At 33.5% G+C, this 22,606-nt stretch overlaps 1 protein-coding gene across 1 annotated transcript in view; it reads right to left on the bottom strand.

Annotated features, from left to right (window-relative positions):
- The window catches only part of LOC149085544 (protein O-mannosyl-transferase TMTC2-like), a 288,116-nt gene extending 271,649 nt beyond the window's left edge, over positions 1 to 16,467 (bottom strand). Inside the window, exons 1-2 of the mRNA XM_089233613.1 lie at positions 16,179 to 16,467; positions 2,158 to 2,213 (exon numbers count right to left, since the gene is read on the bottom strand). The gene's annotated coding sequence lies outside the window, so the exon portion shown is untranslated. The remainder of the gene's footprint in view (positions 1 to 2,157; positions 2,214 to 16,178) is intronic.
- Between the last annotated feature and the right edge of the window lie 6,139 nt (positions 16,468 to 22,606).

The following is a 22,606-nucleotide window of genomic DNA, read 5'->3' as shown; positions in this document are numbered from 1 at the left end:
TCAGGAGTGTTGGATGATGTGCTAGGTATGATCGAATAGAAAACTACATCCAGTAATTTAATTTGCGTTTTATATTTTCTGCTGTTTTAGTGCAGCTTGTTCGCTGCATATTGAATATGGCAAAGAAATCGTTACTTCTACAGAAAAAGATGTGTATTTTATGCTCGATGAACTGCAATCTTTTCTATTCTAAAAAAAAATTCCGAATATATATACATATATATATATATATATATGTTTGCATATTTATCTTTGTCTCCGATTGCTGATCATGATACGGTGATAATGATCGATTTTGTATCAATTTCTACCAAAACAAACAAGTGAGGTACAAGAAAGACCGATATCCCGTAACCCTAGACCAGTGGTGCACAAACTTTTTGAAGCGCGACCCCGTTTTGATCAAAAAAATATGACTTTATGTCCATAATGTCCCGGTTTTTAGGGACAATCCGATTTTTTTTTTTGCCAGTAGACGTGCTGTTCTGAAAGCCCTTTTCGGAACGCTTGTTTCGATTTTAATTAGGCGATATTGACTTCCTAAGATGTTCAGTTTTTTTTTAAATATCCATAAATATTTATTTTGTTTTTTGATGTACTTGGTGTCCCTTATGCAAGATACAGGGTGATCAGCGAATAAGCCCTTATTTCAAAATTAAATATCTCTACAACAAATATCAATAGAATTATGCGGTAAACGGTACGTTTATTAGCAAAACTGTAAGAATGTTGTACAGAAATTTCGAAAATTTAGTTTTTTTTAATTTTTTAAAATTAAAAAAAAAACGAACGAAACTGGAGATTTTGGGGTTCCGAAAATCCTCATTTGTGTGAAGAGAAACCACTGCATTCGCCTAAAGTTACTGCATGGGCTGCGGTATGCGCCAGAGGCATTATCGGCCCCTTCTTCGTGCGAGAAACGATTACTACTGAACGTTGCGTTACAATTTTGGAACAATTTGTCAGCACACATGGCGCATACCGCTGCCCATGCAGTAACTTTAGGCGAATGCAGTGGTTTCTCTTCACACAAATGAGGATTTTCGGAACCCCAAAATCTCCAGTTTTGTTTTTTTTTTTTAAATTTTAAAAAATTTTAAAAAAAACTAAATTTTCGAAATTTCTGTACAACGTTTTTACAGTTTTGCTAATAAACGTACCGTTTACCGCATAATTCTATTGATCTTTGTTGTAGAGATATTTAATTTTGAAATAAGGGCTTATTCGCTGATCAAGTGTAGCGAGGTGTATGGTCCTTGATTTTCATATACAGGATGATGAAGAAAGAATCACCCGATTTCAAAAGGATTCTGCACTTGAAATCGACCATTAAAAAAACATTGTTCATAAACCGATGACATATTTCCCCGTATATTCACATATTACTTATGATTCTATTTTGTGTTTTTAACTTTTAACAAATATACAATTTTGAAATGGGATGATTCTCGCACTTTTTTTTGAAAGATCATTCCACATTCGTGATTCTGGCATGACGAAACCGATATATTGATTACTGTGCAAGTAAAATGTGATAAAATCACATTGTATAATACATGGTAATTAGCTCAGCTGAATAAAAGCATTCTTTAGTTCTAACATATTTTTAAATAAAAATGAATTTCTTATTTGGAAGTTTTTATTTTGGAGAAATCTCTCGCGACCCTCCTAGTTTATTGACGACTCACGGTTTGCGCACCACTGCCCTAGACGACCTGAAAATTCGCATTACTTCGAGTGATTATTCTAAGATGCATTATGACATAAATCTTCAGTATAGTTGATACTCAGGAATGGCTGAGCACTCATTTGCATAGTTTTATTGTTCACAGAGAACCTAATTTACAAATCCTGTGCAATAAAACCTTAGATTGAAACAGACAGGAACCCAGTGATTGATCATTTGATCATTTTTGTCGCACCATGGTCATTTCCTGCACACGAGAGCCAATTAGACCGGGACCTAAAATTTATTGCCGATTCCGAACGGCAGTCTTTTGGTTAGCAGCGAGGGGTTGGTACACTAAACCCTCGGTGTGGGACTCCCTGCGGTTGCAATCTTTTTCTGTGGTCATGTCGCCGTATGTGTTGTATCCCTGTGTCGGAAAAGTTTCTGACAAGGATGAACAGGGTATCGAAGAATGAAATTTGACTTACCGGAAATACTTCGATGAAAAATCGGATGTCTTCCGTCTAGTCTCACAAGAGATTTTCTGCAAATAAAATTTACAGCATTTAGATATATTGAAAGATGAGCATTTCTAATAATACAAATTAAATATCTACATTTTTTTTAATTATGTTGATAATATCTATATCCTAATCTCCATTCCGAAACCATGATATAAATGAAAAGATAGTTAACTGTATATCAGTTCAACAGTAATAACAAGAAAGATTCTCGAAAGTCTGCTAGGCCAGAAACATGAGCTCAATTCGAATCATGCACTGGAAAGTGACTGCATCTTTCATAAAACGGAGTCTGGAAAGTATGGGCTTGTTTGGTCGTTGTCTTATTTAAAAATTCTTTCGCTTGCGCTAAGAACAGAAGGCAAAGTGAAATATGTCCATCGTCCCGTCGACGAGAAAAGTAATCTATGGTACTTACTGTTAAAAATGAAGACAGGAGTGTTATATGGTATGAAAATGTTTCTTTGATAAAGGTGAGGGTTCTCTGTAACTTGTGAAAAATTTTGATTCCGATACAAAGATCCCCTTACATTACATAACCACGTTACCATTTATCAAGTTAAAAATGCAAATGATATGGGTATTTCATCACAACAATGACCGTAAACACACTTCAACAGTTGTTGGAAATTACTTGAAAAGTAACAAAATAAGGGGATGATCAAGTGAAAAACCTGACTTGAAATCTATTAGTCATTGCTAGATTGAGATTGATAAGAGAGTTAGAAACTATTCGAATTTGGATGGGGTTTTTTTCAACTGTTTGGAAAAATGGGGGGGGGGGGAGTACTCACTGACCGTTTACCGTTTACTTATTGTGTCTATGCCAAAGATATATATATATATAGACATATTTTTTATCGTCAAAAGATTTTTGAGCACAACTGTATATCAGTTAAAAAGAGACGCATCGAATATTTTTCAATATTTATTATTTGTATGAATAAAAATTTCTTAAATTCACTTCACATTCCTGAAAAAAATTGGTGAAATTCCATAACTATTTTAATATTCAGTGATCCTTTGTGAGAAATAACGAGATTGATTTATATGAATCTTCTTCCCGGTATTCGTTTTTGAATTTAATTTGAAATCAAATACATAAAAACTCGTGAAGAGCTTTACTCACATAAGTACTCGTATGGTATTAGCTATAGCAGCGTTTTTCAACCGCTGTGTTGCGGCATAGTGGTGCGCCGTGAGAGAATCGTATGAGTACCGTGAAATGTTTCTAAAAGAATTCGACTAAATTATTTCTGAAGAAGTCTAAAAAATTTTATGACTTGATATTTTTCAGGAATGTTAATCGTATTTTTATTTCAATAGCAATGAAGTGTTTGTTCTGGGTTAGTAATTAAATCATTAAAACTACTGTTTTAACATTTTAAGTGTGCCGTAAAAGTTCAACTCAAGTTCAAGTTTATCGCGAGAAAAGAAAGGTAAAAAAACGCTGAGCTATAGGCTTCAAGAAGAATTTGCTTTCCATTTTGTGATACAGTGTAAATTCGGATTTTCTTCTAACTGAATTCCTACATTATAAAATTAAGATGTTCATGCTGATAACTGTGCATTTTGAATTGAATTTTTTAGGTTTTGATGTATTTGGTTGAAATGTGCATTCTTTTATTGCTTTTTTTATGTGCGAGTTTTTTTCAATACTTTAATAGATACTTCTTTCTTGTCTTTTTTTCAGAAAAGTGGGTAATTTAGAATTAAATTAGTATTTTCATCATGCAGTTCCGATTGGATCATTCATTATGAAGTCGAAAAGGTTGAACCAAAGGAGCAAACTGAACTCTATTACATTAAATACATAGTATAATTCATTTTCAGTAAATATATATTCTTAATTACTTTCTTGACAATTCGGTTTACACACAAAAATTGTAAATATCCAAGAAATGTTTACCATAGTCTCATTGCAAAAGTTAATCAAAGCTTTTATATTTGTTATTCTAAATTGCACAGCTCAATAAAATGAAATATTTACGTTGAGCCAATAACTATCAGCTTACTTACTTTAATGAAAAATCCTCCCCCACTCCACAAACACACATTTTGCTCATCATAACAAAGAAGAGCATTCTTAGAAAAATTCTATGTTTGATAAAATTATAGAAATTTCAAATAAAGATTTAAAAAGAGTAATTCAATAAATCAAAATCATAATTTTTTTTCCGTTTCTGCAATTTTTTGTCTTGAAAGTGAATCCACCTGTCTAAAAATAATTACTTGAATTACAACAAAACTCTACTAAGCTATACTTTTCATGAGCAATTTTCCACATTATTGGAAATGCTGGCGCAAAACTTTCATTGACATTAAATTATACATTGCTTAATTTTCCTTTACTGGAGGAATGAGAAGTTATTGAATTTCAATCATTTTTGGAAGATTGTGATAAAAAATTATGTTTGGTAAGAAAAATCCTTGAACACATGAATGAAAATTTGAAATAAAAATGAAGCATTCTTTTGATAGGTGGGATGCAAAGGCATATAAGCCACACATCTCCGATAAATGCAACGACGTCTATTCTATGATTAAATTGTCTTTTTCTAATCAAAATGTAAGTAATTTCGATCTCAATCCAACATTTGGAAGCTATTAATTATTTCGATTTCTCTGTTTCCGAAATGAAAGTTCTTTAAATTGGAAAATCAAATGTATTGTATTCGAGTTCAAGTAGCTTGTCAATTAGAAAAGAAAGAATTTTTTAATCGTACCTCATCAATTAGCAGAATGCTGCAATTAATTAAATTGTCAGATAACTTCGTAAGTCTTGATTAAACTAAAATATTCACTTCAAAATGAGTTCGAGTTTGATTTTTTTTTGTCATAAATATGTGAATATGAGTTAATTATCACACGTACTAGCAATACGTGTTTGTGCGGTTATTTGTTAATGGCTATATTTTGAAAAAAAAATTATATTTAACAAAAGTATAGAATAACAATGTTGAAATATAATTCTGTTTATAATGGGATGAGCTAATGTTTTTCAACAGAAATGTGCTTAGAAAGTATTTATCATGCTCGATTTTCAGGAAAAAGTCAAAAAATAATTAACGGGAGAGAAATATCTGGTTTTTTAATCGTATTGATAATCTCGATAATAAAAATATTTACTTACGAACATTTTTTTTACCATGTAGTTGAGTAAGTAACTTCACATATATTTTTTCTGAAATTCATTCTATTTCATTGATTGTAACATGTATTGAAACAATTGATAGATATAATTGTTCGAAAGATGTTTGACAGATTGTTTTCCTCCTTATTTCAGTTCTAATTTTTTGAAGGAATAGAAAAAAAAAAGAAGAAAAAAATGGCATGACATTTGTTGATAGATCTTACTCAAGCAAATAATACGATATCTCGTCTAAAGGAATACGTGTTCGAGTCTTGGTCGTACCAGGCCCATTGTAGTGTACCATCACGAAAACATGTTACATTTCAAACACCCATAGCTTGATAGCTTGTAGAATGTGCATAGTGGAGGTAAAAATTAGTGATAATGTTTTGTTTGAAACGAATGCACACAAGAACACCTATTTAATGTGAATATATTCTCAGGTTTGGTTACTTTACTAGCGTCTATCGTTTGTGGTTGTCTTGTACTATAAAGAAATTACCATAATTGTAACAATACGATGCCAACAAAAGTTAGTTGTGCCTTCGAATACATCCAATTAAAACTAGTCCAGCAATGCTATTTTGTTGCTGCTAATATATATCATCGCATTTCTGTAACAATCAGGCTGCACTGTAATAGAGTGGATATATTTTAGTATTTCAAATTCAAATTTGGGTGAACTGAAATTTAATAATTTCGTTAAAAATCCAGTTATACACGTAGAAAAAGCCTTAAGCGTCCTCACTGTGAGTTCACGTGCACTAACTTAGTAATTTCAGTCAGGTCTAATTAGAAATCATCCGCCTCGTTGTGTCCAGCGAGCGTTTACTTTGTAATAAAAACTTATTAGTGACAAAATTTTGACGTAAATTTATTCGAAATAAATCGAACTGAAAAACCTACAATTTTAAATCTGCGCGCAAGGAAACATAACTTGCAGAATGCCAATAACAATGACGACGTACAAAATAATTCCAGCAAACAATGTTGGTCTTCAAGCTGTTGAAACTAATTCTCGTTTATTTATGTGTGATAGCACACATAAATCAGTTTTCATGAGAGTTTGAGATTTTCTGTCATTTCAAAACCTTTTTCGATATAATTTCCACGGAAAGCCTGTTAAACTTCCCTTCACTCTTTGAGGGTGTGGCTGGCATACATAATGGTCTTGATCTTAAATCTCATTTTATCGCAGTCTCTTTCAGGGTGTGACTGGGAGAAAAAAAAGAAATCGATCTTTTTGAAAGCATTCCCCAATAGAGTCACTTAGACACAATATCCTGTAATATTAAGCTAATATTACGTACATCAGGTGATGTATAGCATATATTTTTCTGTTTAACGTATATTCTACATAGGCGGGTAAAAGTAACTAGAAAACGTAAGAAATTCGTCCATACTCAAGTTTTTGATTCACGCAAAAGAAATAATTGTATTTAAAAATAAAAATACATTTATATAAAGAATAAATAGATAATTTTTACTTGAAAAACAAGTTTACCACGATCTCGGAATCTTTACTCTACGTCAACTGATTCACGAAACACTTCTGAAGAAGCATTCTATTTAATTTATCCCGAAACGTTCAACATCACTAACTTACCTTTCAGAAAACACATGAAGCAATATCTATTTTCAATCAATGATATCGAGAGTTTTATTTTTTATTTTTTAATACGCTCCTCATTCAGTAAAATTATAACCCAATTACAAATTTAGCACTGTGTCAACCAGTATGGTTTTACTGACCCCTTGGCTAATTTTCTCTCACCATGATTACTTGTAAGAAATGAGAAATGAATGAATGAATAAAAAATAAATAAATAAATTCATAAAAAATTAGATATAAGTGTGTTTAAAAATGGAAATAAAGTGAATTATTCTAGTTAAACTCTCGATTTTTCATCCTAAATCAAAATGGTCTATAAAATCAAGTTTAAAAAATATATAATATTTATATATAATAATATAAATAATAATAACACGTTCATTAAAAATAAAAAGAGGAAGAATTGCTTTTATTCTACAAAAAGTTTTTTTACACGCAATGGATAAATTTCGTCTTTTGAAAAATACCAAAAAAATAAATTTTGAAAATACTTTATTAATGATTATTTTATGAAATTAATCTCAATACGAATATCGAGGATGGCATTGCAAGAAAAGGTGATTGGGGAATTGGCATAGATCAGGAATGTAGTACGGTGAATGCAAAGAATTCCAGTATAATTTCTACAGTTTGACAAGACAAGTGAAATTTCATCCCCGCCATCAATTTTCGTTTATTCTGAAGGATTTCAACCAAGAAGCGCCAAGAATAGAGAGTTGATGTCCTTATTTATCCACGAGTTTGATTAGATAATAAACCATATACATAACAAACATAAGAATGTCGTTTCCATTTATTTCAATGCCAAGTTCTGTATTATTTATTCTCGCATTATCATTTCAACGTCACTCTTATTTCTGTCTACTACAAATACGCGCACGAAGCAATTTAAGTGAATAACGTGACTTAAATTCACTGCACTTTTCACTGAAATGTTTGTTTTTTATTCTTCCGCCTTTTCTGTACTTATCTTCGATTGACGGAATACGTTGCAACCTTGGTATTCAGGATTCTGGGTTCGTTTTCAGAGTTTTGTTATCTAAGCTCTGCTCGTATTTTTCGTGGTGCCGCGTTGCTTTTTCCGTTCTTTTTTTTTCTGGCCAATTAGATTCTTTCGTCCATCTCTTGCGAAATGACGGTGCTTTCTTTTCATGACGTATGTTGCTTTTTTTATTTTATTTTGCTTTTTAACCTTCTTTTCATCTTTTTTTTCAATTTCCATTTGCTAAATGCTTCTAGAAGAAATGTGTACTTCCCGTAAGTGCCGGCCTAAGAATTCAGTAAAATACTTAATATGGACTTTCTATAGCGATAATTTAGTTATTTTTCTAAGCATTACGAATGTGTAAGCATGGTTTCAGATTTGCCAAAACATTATCGATGAGAAATATTTATGTTAATTTTAATGCGAGGATTTACCAACATTTTCAACTAATTTTAATTTTTCTACAGAAAAAAAATCGACGTAAAGATGATTTTTTTTGCTTATTTTTCGATTATTACCGTTTGTTGCATTAAAAGAAAATCAGCAGTAAAAAGAAATTGCTTCCATGTTTGTTAGATTAAAGATGTTCCTAGTTCTTAAAGATTGAAGAAAAATGACATATTTTTAGAGTTGTAGTACATTGTTTACCCAATTTTCGGAATTTCAAGAAATTACTTATTTAGCTTTTTCTTCGCCTACGCTCAATTTTTTTTTTTTTTTGGTCTTATGAAGCTATTCTAGAATTAACCGACGTAGCTAAAAAGTTTCTAACAATAGAAATAATTCGTTGTTAAAACAAAAATAAAATTACCAATTGAACAAAATATTTCTAAAATTAGATTTGGTTTATAGTTTATTGGATAGACAGCAAAACTGAGCATTTCTAAGAAGAAACCAGAGATTGAAAATACCCGAAACACGAAACAAATTTTCGACGATTCTTTTTCAATACATTTTAGAAACATAAAATATATTTTATTATAATAGAATAAGTGAGTAATCATTTCATCTCCAAACACAACGTACATACACTTTTTGCTATACACGCAAAATTGCAATAGTGCATCGTTTCTCAACCTACGCGCGATGGCATGAGTGGTCCGCAGGCAGACTTGATAAAATTATTCACCATTGTAATTGATATTATTAATATCTATATGGGTTCAAATAAAATTATATCTTCATACCTAGATTCATCACACTTCATCGAGGAGCATGCAGGATATTGCGATCCTAAATCTTTTAGTTGCATTTATTGTTCTAAATGCAGCTGATTACTACGAAAATTGCTGGAGGGTGTGGAAATAAAGGGCTATTTCAAACCGCAGTAAACAAAAATTTGTTTCACGGGAAAAAATATTCAAATGATCTGATGACCATATTTCATTGAGAAAAATGCGGTAAACTGGGATCTTGGATATAATAATTCTTAAAATACGGAACAACTCCAATTATCATCAAAAACATTCTAAGAATTAGCCGCAATCACCAATCGTAATTAACATTCCAAAAAAATTGTGCACAAAACGTGAAACCTGACAAATATGTGAGATGAATATTTATAACTTATGATAATTATCATACTATAATGTATATTATGAAACTGCAGTGTGTATTCACGACTTCAGTAAATATTAAAAAATAAAATAAGTATCGTTGAAAAAATAGTACAAATGTATAAAAAAAATCTGAACAACGAAACTTACAGGAATGGCCCGTAATACGGGACACAAGTGACCCATTAAATTGTTTGAGACATTTTACTGGTCCTGGTTTTCAGGAAGGTTGAGAGTGCATGTCTTAGAGGAGAATTCGTGTGTGACCGGCGCCATCTATGAATGGATCGAAGCATGAGATCCATGTGCGTTAAACCAAAATAAATTAGCTGGATGACTGTTACTTTTACCAATGTGCTTTTACAACTTAACTTCGCTAGCACTTATTATTCAAGTATGCAAAAAAATTCGTGAGGAAGAGACAAAACAAGTCCAGTTCGTCACCAATAAAAAGAAGTTGAATTTGTGAGGGAAAGATACGCATGTGATGTACATCTTTCATGTATGTATAATCAGAGGAGCACGTGGTGTTTTCTTTCTCACATTCTGAAGTATGTGTTATGATGAGTTCTTGAATGTCAGGCATTTCTCTGAGACGAGATATCTAAATACCAGAGAGTATGAGGGTTACCTTGTGGGAAGTGCATATCTTTTCGTTTATACGATACCTTTAATCAAGTTTATCTTCTTGGCCGTTGCGAAGCCTCAGGCGCTAAGCATCCCAAAAGACACATAAATCGCTTTAAATGAGGCTGATTCAATTAGTGGTGAAATAACGGCGCCAAAGAGCATCAATTTCATCTCTTATTTTTAGTCTGCCATGGAGATAACTGTAATGAAATTAAGGAAAACGAAAGCTGCTCTTGAGTTTCGGCAAAATACCCACGATGCTCATTACATTTATGCTTTCTGTTTCGTTTTTCTTGCTTTCGGAAAATAGGAGCGATTCATACCAAATATGTATATGGCTGCCTAACGCACAAGCGAAGTAACTACGGGATGTAGTGGCCAATCGCTCCAGCAGATGGTTTAAATTAGGGGTGCACAACCTTTTCATTCCACGGGCCAAATATACGGTATTTCTGCCGCTCGCGGGGCAGAACTTTATATAAAAGCTGACCATATGATCTTATTTTTTACAAGCTATTTCCGTAATTTTGACTTTTTTATCAAATTTCCCGTTTTCCCCCTTAATCTACAAAAAAAATTCAGTTGAATTTATGAAATAAAGAATTAAGATGATTTTCATGATTTATAAATTATATTGTGATAATTATGGCACACACACTATATCATAATGAAGTGTTTGTCAAATAAATATATTCATCTTACATATTTGTCAATCATATGCGCGTTTTGGAGAATTAACATTTTAACTTTCAGTAGACATGATTTCCCGCGATTGGTGATTTTTCAGCAGTTTTAGTGATAGCGATAGTTGACATTTTTACTTGCTTTTGACAACTTCTTTGGCAGTAATTGGCACCTTTATTTGTCTTTGACAATTTTTTCGGCTGTAATTCGCAACATTACTTGCCCTTTTTTAGCGATATCCCGTATTTTTATAAAGAAAGTACGGTCAGCCTAGATATTTCTCGTTTTGGGTGTGTATTGATACTTTTCCACCGGAACACTTTTCGCGAGCAGGGTGAAATCCCTTGACGGACCGCATTTAGCCAGCAGGCCGGAGGTTGCGCACCCCTGGTTTAAATGGCTGCTAAAGAAGAAAAGCGATGCATTACCATTCCCTACGTAATCGGATTACTAACTTATATGAATTTATATTCTCTTCTAGTAACCGACTAAATCTGTACTTAGGCAATAATATCATAGCATTTATATTACTCTCATCACCAGTCCGAAAATGCTTCAGTAAAATTTAAATATCGGATCATATAGCATTGTATTTTGTTTACAACATCATCGACGATGCCTGAACAGGGCCGCACCAAAAAAGGGGCAGGAAAAGGGAGTTCTGCTGCCCCGGGTGATGAACCAGGTAGTTCACTGAATTTACTTTTCCAATTAAACATCACGGGTAGGGGGCGCCAAAATGGAAAATGCCCCCCCCCCGGACGGCAGAGTAAAATTATGTTTCTAGTTACAGCCCTGTGCCCGAGATATGTTCGAATAACGTATGTATATGTTACTGCCAAATCCTGAAGTACGGTGAATTCGCGAAGTGACCGGAGATCCCAATGGAAAGTTCGATGTGCTGATGTAAGACGAGTCGGTAAGCAAAAAATACATTTTTTTTTTCATCGCCAACGTGTGATACATGGCTATATATAATAGTTGTATTGGATTAGATCCATTTGACTAGAGAAAAAAAAGAAATTTCGGGAATTTCGGTATTGGATTTCGGGTCTTGAACCACATCAAACTGCTCCATTTGATTCGTTAGCCATGGGTAAATGCACCTGATCTATTCCAGTGTTTCTCAAACTATGATCCGCGACGATGGTATAGGTGGTCCGCAAGCAGACTCGATAAAATTAAATCCACATGAGTTCAAATAAAAATTATACCTTCATACAACATATATCACCGTGAAAAATATCGGGAATTTCAATCCTACAGGATGCAATAAATACGATGTATCGCTAAATGTAGTCAGAAAATGCAATTTATTGCCATAAATGCAATTTATTGCCATAAATGCAATTTATTGCCTGAAATGTAATTTGTTGCCTAAAACGCAATTTTCTAATTGCTGCAGGGCGTGAGAAATGAAGGACTGATACAAATCACAGTAAACAAAAATTTATTTCACGGTGAAAAAAAATATTCAAATGATGAGATGACCATATTTCATTGAGATAAATACGTTAAACTGGGATCTTAAATAGGGTAAAATACGGGACATCGCCAATTGTCATCAAAAATATTGCCAGAAGTAGGCACAATCACCAATTGTAACTAAAATTGTTGGAAAAATTGTGAAAAAAACGTTGAACACCTGAAAAATATGTAAAATGAATGTTTATATTGTCATAATTATCATAGTATAATTTATATATTCTGAAAGCATTGAGCATTCATGACCTTAGTAAGTATTACGAATTCAATATTCATTGTACACAAAAATCGAAACAACCAAAATTAAAGGAATGTCCGGTGATACTGGACACAAGTGGTCCGTCAACAAAGGGTGAGAAACGCCGATCTATTAAATAATCACCTTCCTCTGTGTCATACTCTGTTTTTCCTAATATTGGATGCAGCAATAAAATGAAATTCACGGAATTTCCGAATTAAAATTGTCATTGATATTGTGGGAAAAAGGTTCTATTCAGGAAATAACTTGGAAGAGAAAAGTGAAATGGAGAGAGAAGATTTATTGCTATATTAATTTCTATCCCCCGGAGATTTATGAATTGATCAGAAAATTTTTTTATTTTTCTTTCCGAGTCTTGCATGAAAAAAAAAAAAATCTTTTAAGATCCAAAATTGATAGCACTTGGATTTCCATTCTGCTGTAATACTGCGAAGGGCCCAATATCATGGATTCATGACGAAGTGAACCCGACAGAAGATTTTTACATCAGCTTTGGATGCAGAAAACATCGCAATAAATATGACGCGCACTTCAATTTATTCCTGCCCATCCAATTTCATGCTGAAAATGGAGGCTGTTTCACAGCAGAAAAAAAAAATCGTCCTCATCAAGGGCTCGCAGAAACACTTTCTTACGGTCTTGGGACTTGACGGAGCATCAGGAAAAATATTTTTTAAATCTATATTTTCTGTCACCTATACAACATCTACAAACAAGCTTGATCCTAAAATTTAAAATTCAACGCAACAAAAATCATTTTACTATTCCTCAATTGTTGATGATCGGTATTTCCATAATTTCAAGTCGGTATTTCCAGTCTTGTTATGTGCATACGGTAAATTTATCTTTTGAATTTCTGAACTTATTTTTAATTATTATTATATTTAACAAATAATTTGCACATCATAAAAATTGAAATAATAAACTACAATTTTACAAAACTATATGCATCATTAATAAGTTATAGAAATGAACTATTTCATGGGGCCAACCACAAAGAACTCCGTGAACTACAAGTTGAAAAATATTGTCTTAGAGCAGTGTTTCCTCGCCTATGGTCCGCGACCCTCAGGGTCTGGGAGTACACTTTAAAAGGGGTTCGTGGGATTATTTCCATTTTCTATAATTTTGTGCTGTGAAATTATAATTTTTTAATATTTTATGATGTACAAATTTGAAAAAAAAACCAATACAATACATTTTGGATTTTATGGGAGGGGGCGTTGAAATTCACCGTGAGAAGCTATGGGAAGAGGGGGCGGGGGTCCGCGGATAATTAATCGGCACCAGGGGGATCCGCGACATCAAAAGGTTTGGGAAACACTGTCTTGGAGGGTAGACCAAGAGGCACAGAAATTACCAACCATTTTTATTATCATCGATACACTACTGACACTTTATTATTTAAGACAATATTTTATCATGAATTACCGTGTCAACTTTAACAATGTTATTCATGAATAAGAAAAATTGAAGCACACACATTTGAATTAAAATATTTTCTAATACTCCAAATTGACACTATCTAAACGACAGCACAACTTTTATCATCCATTGAAAAAAAAGTTGAAGAGCATCAAAAAAATATGCTTTGCCTCAAAAAATACTTTTCCTCGTCAACCCCAGAAATGTCATTTAAACTTTTTCTGGGGAGGGGGGGGGGGGGGGCAAAGAACATGTACTCAATGTATGTATGTATGTATGTATATATATATATATATACCATTTTTAGTGTATTTTCAAAAGCCAGGGGGCCGTTGCCCGCCACCCTACCCCGACCCCCCCCCTTAAATGACGGCCCTGTAGTCAACCCAATTCAATATTAGACTTTTAATCATTTGATCATTTTGAGTCGCACCACGGTCATTTTCTGAACACGAGGGCTAATTAGACCGGGACCTACAATTTATTGCCGATTCCGAACGGCAGGCTTGTTTGATTCATACTCATCGAGAGGTTGGTGCGCTAACCCCTCGATGGGGGACTCCCTGCGTTAGCAATTTTTTGCTGCGGTCAAGTCGCCGTTTTTTGTTCTACCCCTGTGTCAGGAAAGTTTTCTGACAAGGACGAACCGGGTATCGAACTCGCGACACCTCTAAACACCCTTTGGTACTTTAGGCGAGCATCTTATCGACCGGGCTACCGCGCCCCTTAGACTTTTATGAGGGATCTGTCGATATTCAAAATATACAATACATATTTGACGCAATAATTTAGTGTCACGTATATAATGAATTCAAAATCGATAATAGAATCAAACCAAATACCATTCATAATGCGACAATAAATGTCGAGAACTAAATAATTTCTGATCGACTAAGTTTTACGATAAAGATTTGTCTCAGTGACTGTTTCCACAATAAGATTCAATATTTATAAATTTCAACATTTAGGTACGTCTTGTACAAGAACTTATTTATCATATACTCGGCAAGATTTGCCGCGAAACGATTATTAACGTTAGGGGAAAATCACGATTTAGTTTTCATGATTAAATCAAGTTTTCATGAGTATCTGTAATTAATATTTAATTTATTAACTCGACGATACGATTACTGAATAATATTGAGTTTCTACAACGTGCGACAGTCAAAAAGCAAAATAACAATATGACAAAAGTGTTTTACCGTGATTTTTTGAAAAACAGCAGATATGTTCATGATAAAGTATGCTATGATTTTTATTAGTTATTTTCCAAGTATTTGATTTATGTTTTTGATACAATAATTTCCGATATATTAAATAAATTATTAAACTACTAATGCATGTGGAATCTCAAAAAAGTGTGACTCAGTTTTCTTCCATTCTTTTCAGCAACAAGTGATCAGCATCAGAAATCAACGGACACTTTATATTTTTCGAGATTAATTTATAAAATAGTATTGAAGTACATTTCCCAATAAATCCTTATTCATAAGTATAGAATTCACGCAAAATTTGATGTTAAAACATTTTGGAAAATTAATAATAATTTTGTTTTTCAACACTAGCTAACTTTAGAATATTTCTAATAGAAAACATATGCGATGAAACTCGTGTTATTCTCATATATTACTAAATTTATAAGGCAAAGTACATAACATTGAAGAAATCTTATATTACCTAACATTGAACAATTTTAAAATTTTGGAAATTATTAACACAACGTAATTTAATTTTTTTTTGGAGAAATTGAATAGAAATTTATACGACGTTTTTTTAAAGAAAAGTAATTGTGACAAGAAAATATAAAAATAACATGGATTATGAGAGATCAAGCGCTGGACTTCGAAATGCTGCTTTAGAAAAGTTGTGTCTTCAAAATCAAAAACTCAGAAAGAAATTAACTTAATTAAAAAATATAAGTATATGATTGATTTGAAATATTATTCATAATGAGTTGGGTCAAAGTACGCCATTTGGTAATAAATGAGAATAATGCTATAGTAATACATAAACATTCCCAAAACTAATATCTAGAAACATTTTAACTTCTTGCTACTTTTTGTCCCGAAATTAGACATAAACAAAATTTTTTATGATCAAAAGTTCTGAAAAAATATATGAAAACGTTCTGCCAATTTTTTTTTTACATCAGTTTGTGTAGAATTTGTGCGTGTATAAATGTGAGAGAAACGTCGACGAAACTAATCAAACGATCTTACCTCTCAGCAAGATTCGGCTGCAGAGGCTTAATCCACAATGATGAGAGTTTGAAGCATCAGAAACTGACCGAATTAGTAATTGTCCAGACAACTTTTATTGTCCAAAGAAGAGGGAAAAAAGACTAGAAGTTTAATTTCGCGCTAAAGAGCAAACGGGAGGTACGACTCGAAACTCATGCAGCAGCGGTGCGCTCAAGAGCAGCGAGAGCAATACAAAGGCTACTTTTGAGGTTTGTACAGACAGTCGAGTCAGAGTAGTACCTGCTATCACAAGAGGACTGATTCTGGCGCTTTTTCAGTCGGTACGGTCAAGAAGTAGGTACAACACTGGCGCATGCGCTACCATTCGACCGCTCACAACATTTTCCGGGATGAGAAGGTAGACACAAATCCCCCTCTCTCTTTTGATTGCAGCGCCCTCTCTCGGGATGCGAGAGAGGCGATACCTGTCTCTCGCAGCGATAGCCAAAGAAAAATCTCATCTACAAGGCCTCCCGCTGTGTAGCCTCTTAATAAGCTGCAATGCCACGGCAAAAAAAAAAAAAAAAAAGATATTTTTTTTAGGACTACAGTCAACTTCACTGAATGTGATCACATCGGACTCGGGGTTTCTGATGATAATAATCGAATGATAATTTTATCCGAAAAGTCCCGTTTACAAGTACGGTGACCATACATTCCGTTCGGTCGAACGGGACCGCTCTGTTTTCCTTTTCCGCACAAAATGTTCAATCGTTCAATGTTGGCCCCAAAATGTTCAAAAAATCGTTCAATTTTTTTTTTTTATTCTACTCTAAAACGGGCCTTTTGTTTTCTTTGAGATAAAACCCTGCATTTTTGTTACTACCCTCGCGGGAAGTGTTTGACCATCCGCAAAAACACTAGTAATGCTAAGTTTAAACGCAAAGCGACAAAAAAGTTTTTCTCCCCGAGTGGAAATTTTTGGTGAAAACGATCATTCTAAAAACGGAAGGAATTAAAAAATAATAAAAATTTACTCAAATTTTAGCTTAAAAATGTATTTATGAGCTGACAACACCCAAGAAAAATGTTTTTCCCATCCAAAGTGTAATGGGATGGGAAATTTGTGTTCGTGGGTGTTTTAAAAATGTATTGGCTCCAAATATGTAAATGAAATAACGTTTGTGCAGTTTGCAGGATAACCAGACAATTTACGATAAAAATATTTAGATAAATTGAGAAGCTATCTGTGTGTGTGCTTAGATGAGAAAAACATAATTTTTTATTGGCTGTATATCTACATTTTATCATAATTATTGGTATTTCATTGGTCTTATTGAATTGCTGTATTTTGGTATACTTTAGATATGTATTCGACATCCATATTTTTCATGGGAAATTTTTTTTCAGCCACCTAGTTGGGCAATTTGCGTGTTGTGGCCTTTGTGTTTATATTTGTAATGTAATATAAAAGTGAATGCAACGGTGTTTTGATCATTACAGCTAATCCGGCACATATCAGACCAGGGTATGCCGGATTAGTAGCAGGATTGTTTAACTATGTTAACCATATTTATTTTTGTCTTTTGAGTTTTAAACTTAGTATTGCTAGTGTTTCTGTAGATTATTAAACACTTTCTGCCAAGGTAGTATTCAGCCACTGCGAGGCGCTAGTGGAAATGTCTAATAAATTTCACGAATTAGGATATTTTTTTTTATGTACGTTTCATACATTCCCTTGAGAAAGTCTTTCGGAAAAATAAATGTTAATCTAGTTAACTGAAAGAAACTGATCGAAAACCCAAAGAGCGACCTTTTTCTCATGATACATTTACCTTCACTAAAGCCATTGCAAAACCATTTCCACGCATACATGGATCACAGCGACAAATACGGAACCGATTTCGACATTAAGTACGGAAATATTTGTCAAAGTGGGAGGGGAAGAGCACGTCTTGTAGCCTTCTGCATAGTCTTGCATCACGATAACGATAACTTACAGGAAAAAAATAAGTTCGGCTAAATCTAATCTTCAGATGCGCAAAAAACTTTCGACGGGAAAAAAATGATAACATTATCTGAAGTCCCGATAACTATAAATGAATTTTTTCCGAAAACACTAATAAGAAATATGAGTATTATGGAGAGAAAACAGTTTTTTCCATTGATCCAATTTAAAATGATGATAGGAACCTCAAACTTGTGTTTTTATAAAATATGGAATCTTTTGTGGTTACATTGTCGATTGTATGGTATTTAAAAATAAATATCACGTCCGAGAAAAATGGCGTTTATAAAAAAATATGTGAAGAGCAATATGACATAGTCGAGGAATAGGCTGGTCAAAATGAAGAAAGCTAACGAGATATTTTTATCGAGGATTTTAATCCTCGTGGCCAGCCTCACTATTGCAATACATAATAACTTTCTGGAAAAGACAACTTGAACACTTTCGTATAAAATCAACATTATTAATAATTGTTAAAATATAGTTGCAATTAATAAATATATTTGGAATTTCTATCTCCTTCGCTGAATTACTTTTGTTGAAATCTAATGAATGAACTGACTGTTGGAATGACTGCTTATGTATACACATTTGTTCAATTTCACTTACAGGATTAGAGTTGAAAAATAAGAAACTTTCGTGATTGTCCATGAAGTGTCAGAAACAATACCGAATACGCTATCGGACACGTCTTCGGGAAACAGACTCGAGTTTTCTCTGAGGAAATTAAACTTTAAAATCTAGCGACACACACAGGAAATGGAACTAGGTGACAAGGAGAAAGTGGATTACCTTCTAAAGAGTAAGATGTAGGAAGTTCGATCCAACGCTTTTGTCAGGAATTTTTTTTTAACTTTTTGGGAATCTTTCCTAGAATTTATACCTGCTTTTTAAAGCGCATAAAGTCTACTTTGCCTTCAGATGTCATTCATCATTTTGTAAGCTTCAAATATTCATGATAAGTAATCGTGAGTCTCTAAAATAGACAAGAACTGAGAAGTATTGCATATCGTTATTCATGCAAAGTCTCTGTCTCTGATGGTTCTTTATTTTTTCCCTCCTTCGCTGTCTTTTCAAGGTATTCCAGGCAATTGGCTTCTCGTCACTCTCTCGTTCTCTCTTCTCTGCCTATTCTTTTCCTATTGTAAATCCAAGATTGAAACATTCTTTCGAAAATTGCGATTGGATTCTACTTCAACTTTCCTTGGAAGTCACCTACCCTCATTTTTCGTGTTTGACGTCATCTAAATCTGAATATTATTTTTTCATATAGTGTACTTTTAAAATTTCTGTAGATACAAAAAAGGTTTCTCATACGAAGTCTATAACATAAGCCGATAATGCTCATCTACTTCAAGGTTTCGGATTATCCCAGGTGCTCAGATTATTCGAAAAATGCCTTTCTCAAAGCCTTTTTTATTTTCCAACAATAACGAGTCTCTCGTTCCGTCCCATTTTTCTTACGAAATACGAGCAATTTCAGTCTCAAGTCATCTTAACAGCATGATGCCCACCCCCGATAAAATGATTTTTCTCAGCCCCCCCCCCTCCCCTCCCCTCCCCCACTTGACTCAAATGCTTGCGCACCAATTTCGCTTGATCTTGAAAATCTCAACCAGATCTCATTATCCTGAGCCCCTCCCTCCCCGTACTTCTGGTCCCCGGTACGTGCCCGGGTGGACCAAAAAATCGTTGAAACGGAATTGTCTTGAAGGGGTCTCGAATCCTAAACCGGAGTCTTTGGTAGTGTTTTAAGTCAGAATTTTTCACAGGCCTCTATAGTAAATTTATAGTCAACAAAAATAAAAAAAAAAAACATTCACATTGGTTCAGGCCCTCGAGCCCCTGTCAGTCTGACTTACAAAAAGGCTATTCACCCCGCCACCCCGCCCACAAGGATAAGGCTGACAGGTCTCAGCCTAGAGGCCCTCAACGATTCTTATCTTTTGTTTGTTCACACTGTAAATACACTATGGAGAGGCCCGTGAATGATCCCAGTCTAGAGGACCTGCAGCAGGATATCAGGCCAGGGAAGAGTCCACGGGTCTTGGCAGTGGTGTAATGATTTAAGGACAAAACAAATAAGAGTATAGGCAGCCACCCCACACACACACATACACACACTTAAAAAGTTGTTTTCTATTACTTCTTTCGGATTATCGAGACTCTACTGTATCATATTTGAACGGGATGAACCGTTCGGATTAAGATTCACATTGTATTTTTTGGATCTTTATACCTGAAGTGCTATCGTTTCAATTTACACAAAATGAGAAATGAACGTTTTAAGAATACAATTTTTTTGAATACTTGAATTCGTCTATTAAATTGTTCCAGTTTTGTGAACTGACTCAAAAAAAAAAAAAAGTTTAAAACAAATCTCAAAAAAAGAGGTGTCGGTGTTACATCGTTTTTTTCTGTTAGTTTGTGTTTTCTATAAAGACTAGCTTTTAAAGTAATAAATGATAGGGATAGCGATTCACATTATCTTTCGGCCGGTTCATAGATTCCAGCCAATTACTGATAATTACCGATTAACTGAAAGTGGCGATTAGCTTCGGTCGTTTGTCGCCACTGATTGCCGCTGATCAGTTTCTGGAAGAGAAAAAGAAAGTTTTTTTAGTGCTTTCTAAAGCGCCCGTGAACAGATGTTACCACATTCAGAAAACATTACGCTCTTTGGCTTTTCTTACGCGCAGCTATTTAACCTTGTTCTCCGCGCGCTTCAAAGATTTGTCAGCTAAATCTAAAACTCGTATTAAAGCACTACTCGTGTAATCATTGGATCTCTAATGGCTCATTCAGTCGTCAGAGTAAAACTTGAGTGCCTAGATATATTCTCGGAAGCATTAATGTAATCGTTTCTTAAAGTAGAATGAATTTATAGTTATTTCTCTCAAAAGACGCGATTTTAAAATTAGAAAAAAAAACCGACATATAGTATATACTGTATGTATATATTCACTGATTAGCATTCACGGCGATTAATTTTCCGTGATACAGCATTTTGATATGTACTCGAGATTTTATGAATTTTTCATTATTGAGTGTGGCTGTTTCAATGATTCTGAAGATGAGCATGCATATACTATGAATACCGGTGGAAATTTTCAGAGCAAAATTACGTATTTAGCGAGTATTGAGGTGAAATATATCTGAAAACATTTAGGAGAAATGATTGAATGAGAAAAATACCTCATATTTTAAACTGTAGTTTGAAGATTTTTATACAGCCGTGATTGAAGAAAATTGTTGGTGGAACTGCAATTTCTTGCACTTTTTGCAAAACTCCTGGCACTGTATGCTCTATATGTAGGCAATACTTCAAAAATTATTGCTGTTAATAAGACTTCCCAATACGAAATGTTAATTTAGATTTTATTTTATTTATTATTATTTTTTCGTTATAAACGTGAAAAAATTGGCATGCTATGATCAAAAAAAATTAATACTTGACTATCAAAACTAATACACAGACACATTACAATTCCTTACCTGTCCATGATGGTTAACGTTTAGCAATCTCCGTAAATTCAACTCAAAAATGTCCTTTATTTCTTCAGATACAAATTTATTAAATGCCTCCCTACCGAATCACTCACTGGATCGCAGTAGTTTCGTTTCATTTTGTTGGGTATCGAACAGCCAGTAATTATTGTTTTTTCTATGAAAAATGAAAAAAAATAGAAAGGAAAGTAATCGATATTACACGGGAAGAATAAAAAATAATCTAGCAGTCGTAGAATCATTCATTTGGTCATTAGTGATTCGCACTTAAATGTTTTGTTGGATATTAAACCTTTTTTTGTGACGTATGGAAATAGTTTCGATGTTTATTGATTTATGCGTATGTGATTTTGAATTCATTTGTCTTGATATTATAGCAGAATTTTTTTTGGATATGAATAATGCGAATCCAATAAGCACTTATCTCGGATATAATTCGAAATAAAGAATCGCCTTGCTCAGTGAATGTACAATAAACATAACTTCGTTAATTTTTTTCTCTTAATGTTGACTGAATCTTTTCTATGTTTGTTGTCTCATACATTGCAAATCCTTATCGTTACATAATAAATATAATGAAATGTGGTGATGTTTGTAATTTATTATTCGAAGTTCACGTACTGCTATTTGGTTCTTGGTTATTAGTTTTAATTTTTCGCTACTGCATTTTAGTTGTATTCATTTCACTTTTTTCCAGTGAGGCTAGTATAAACTATTTAACTCCATTATTAGAAGGTGTAATTTTTCAAACAAAGAAAACATTGCAAATGAATTGACTCAAATAGTGCAGATATAAAATAGTTGAAATTACCAGTTAATGGTTACGGAACATGACGACCTGCATGAATGCAAAAAACAAGTGAATAACAAAAGCATAAGCTGCTTTAAATACACAACTTTTTAATAGCAGAAAATTTTCGTCACAAATTCATAGAAAGTCATCGTCTCTGAT

The sequence above is a fragment of the Pholcus phalangioides genome, unplaced genomic scaffold, assembly GCF_987345545.1.
Source record: "Pholcus phalangioides strain wild (caught in Gottingen) unplaced genomic scaffold, Ppha-v1.0 ptg000007l_1, whole genome shotgun sequence".
NCBI classification, from domain to species: domain Eukaryota; kingdom Metazoa; phylum Arthropoda; class Arachnida; order Araneae; family Pholcidae; genus Pholcus; species Pholcus phalangioides.
The sequence above is the reverse complement of the archived record's forward strand: the minus strand, read 5'-3'. Positions and strand labels throughout refer to the sequence as shown.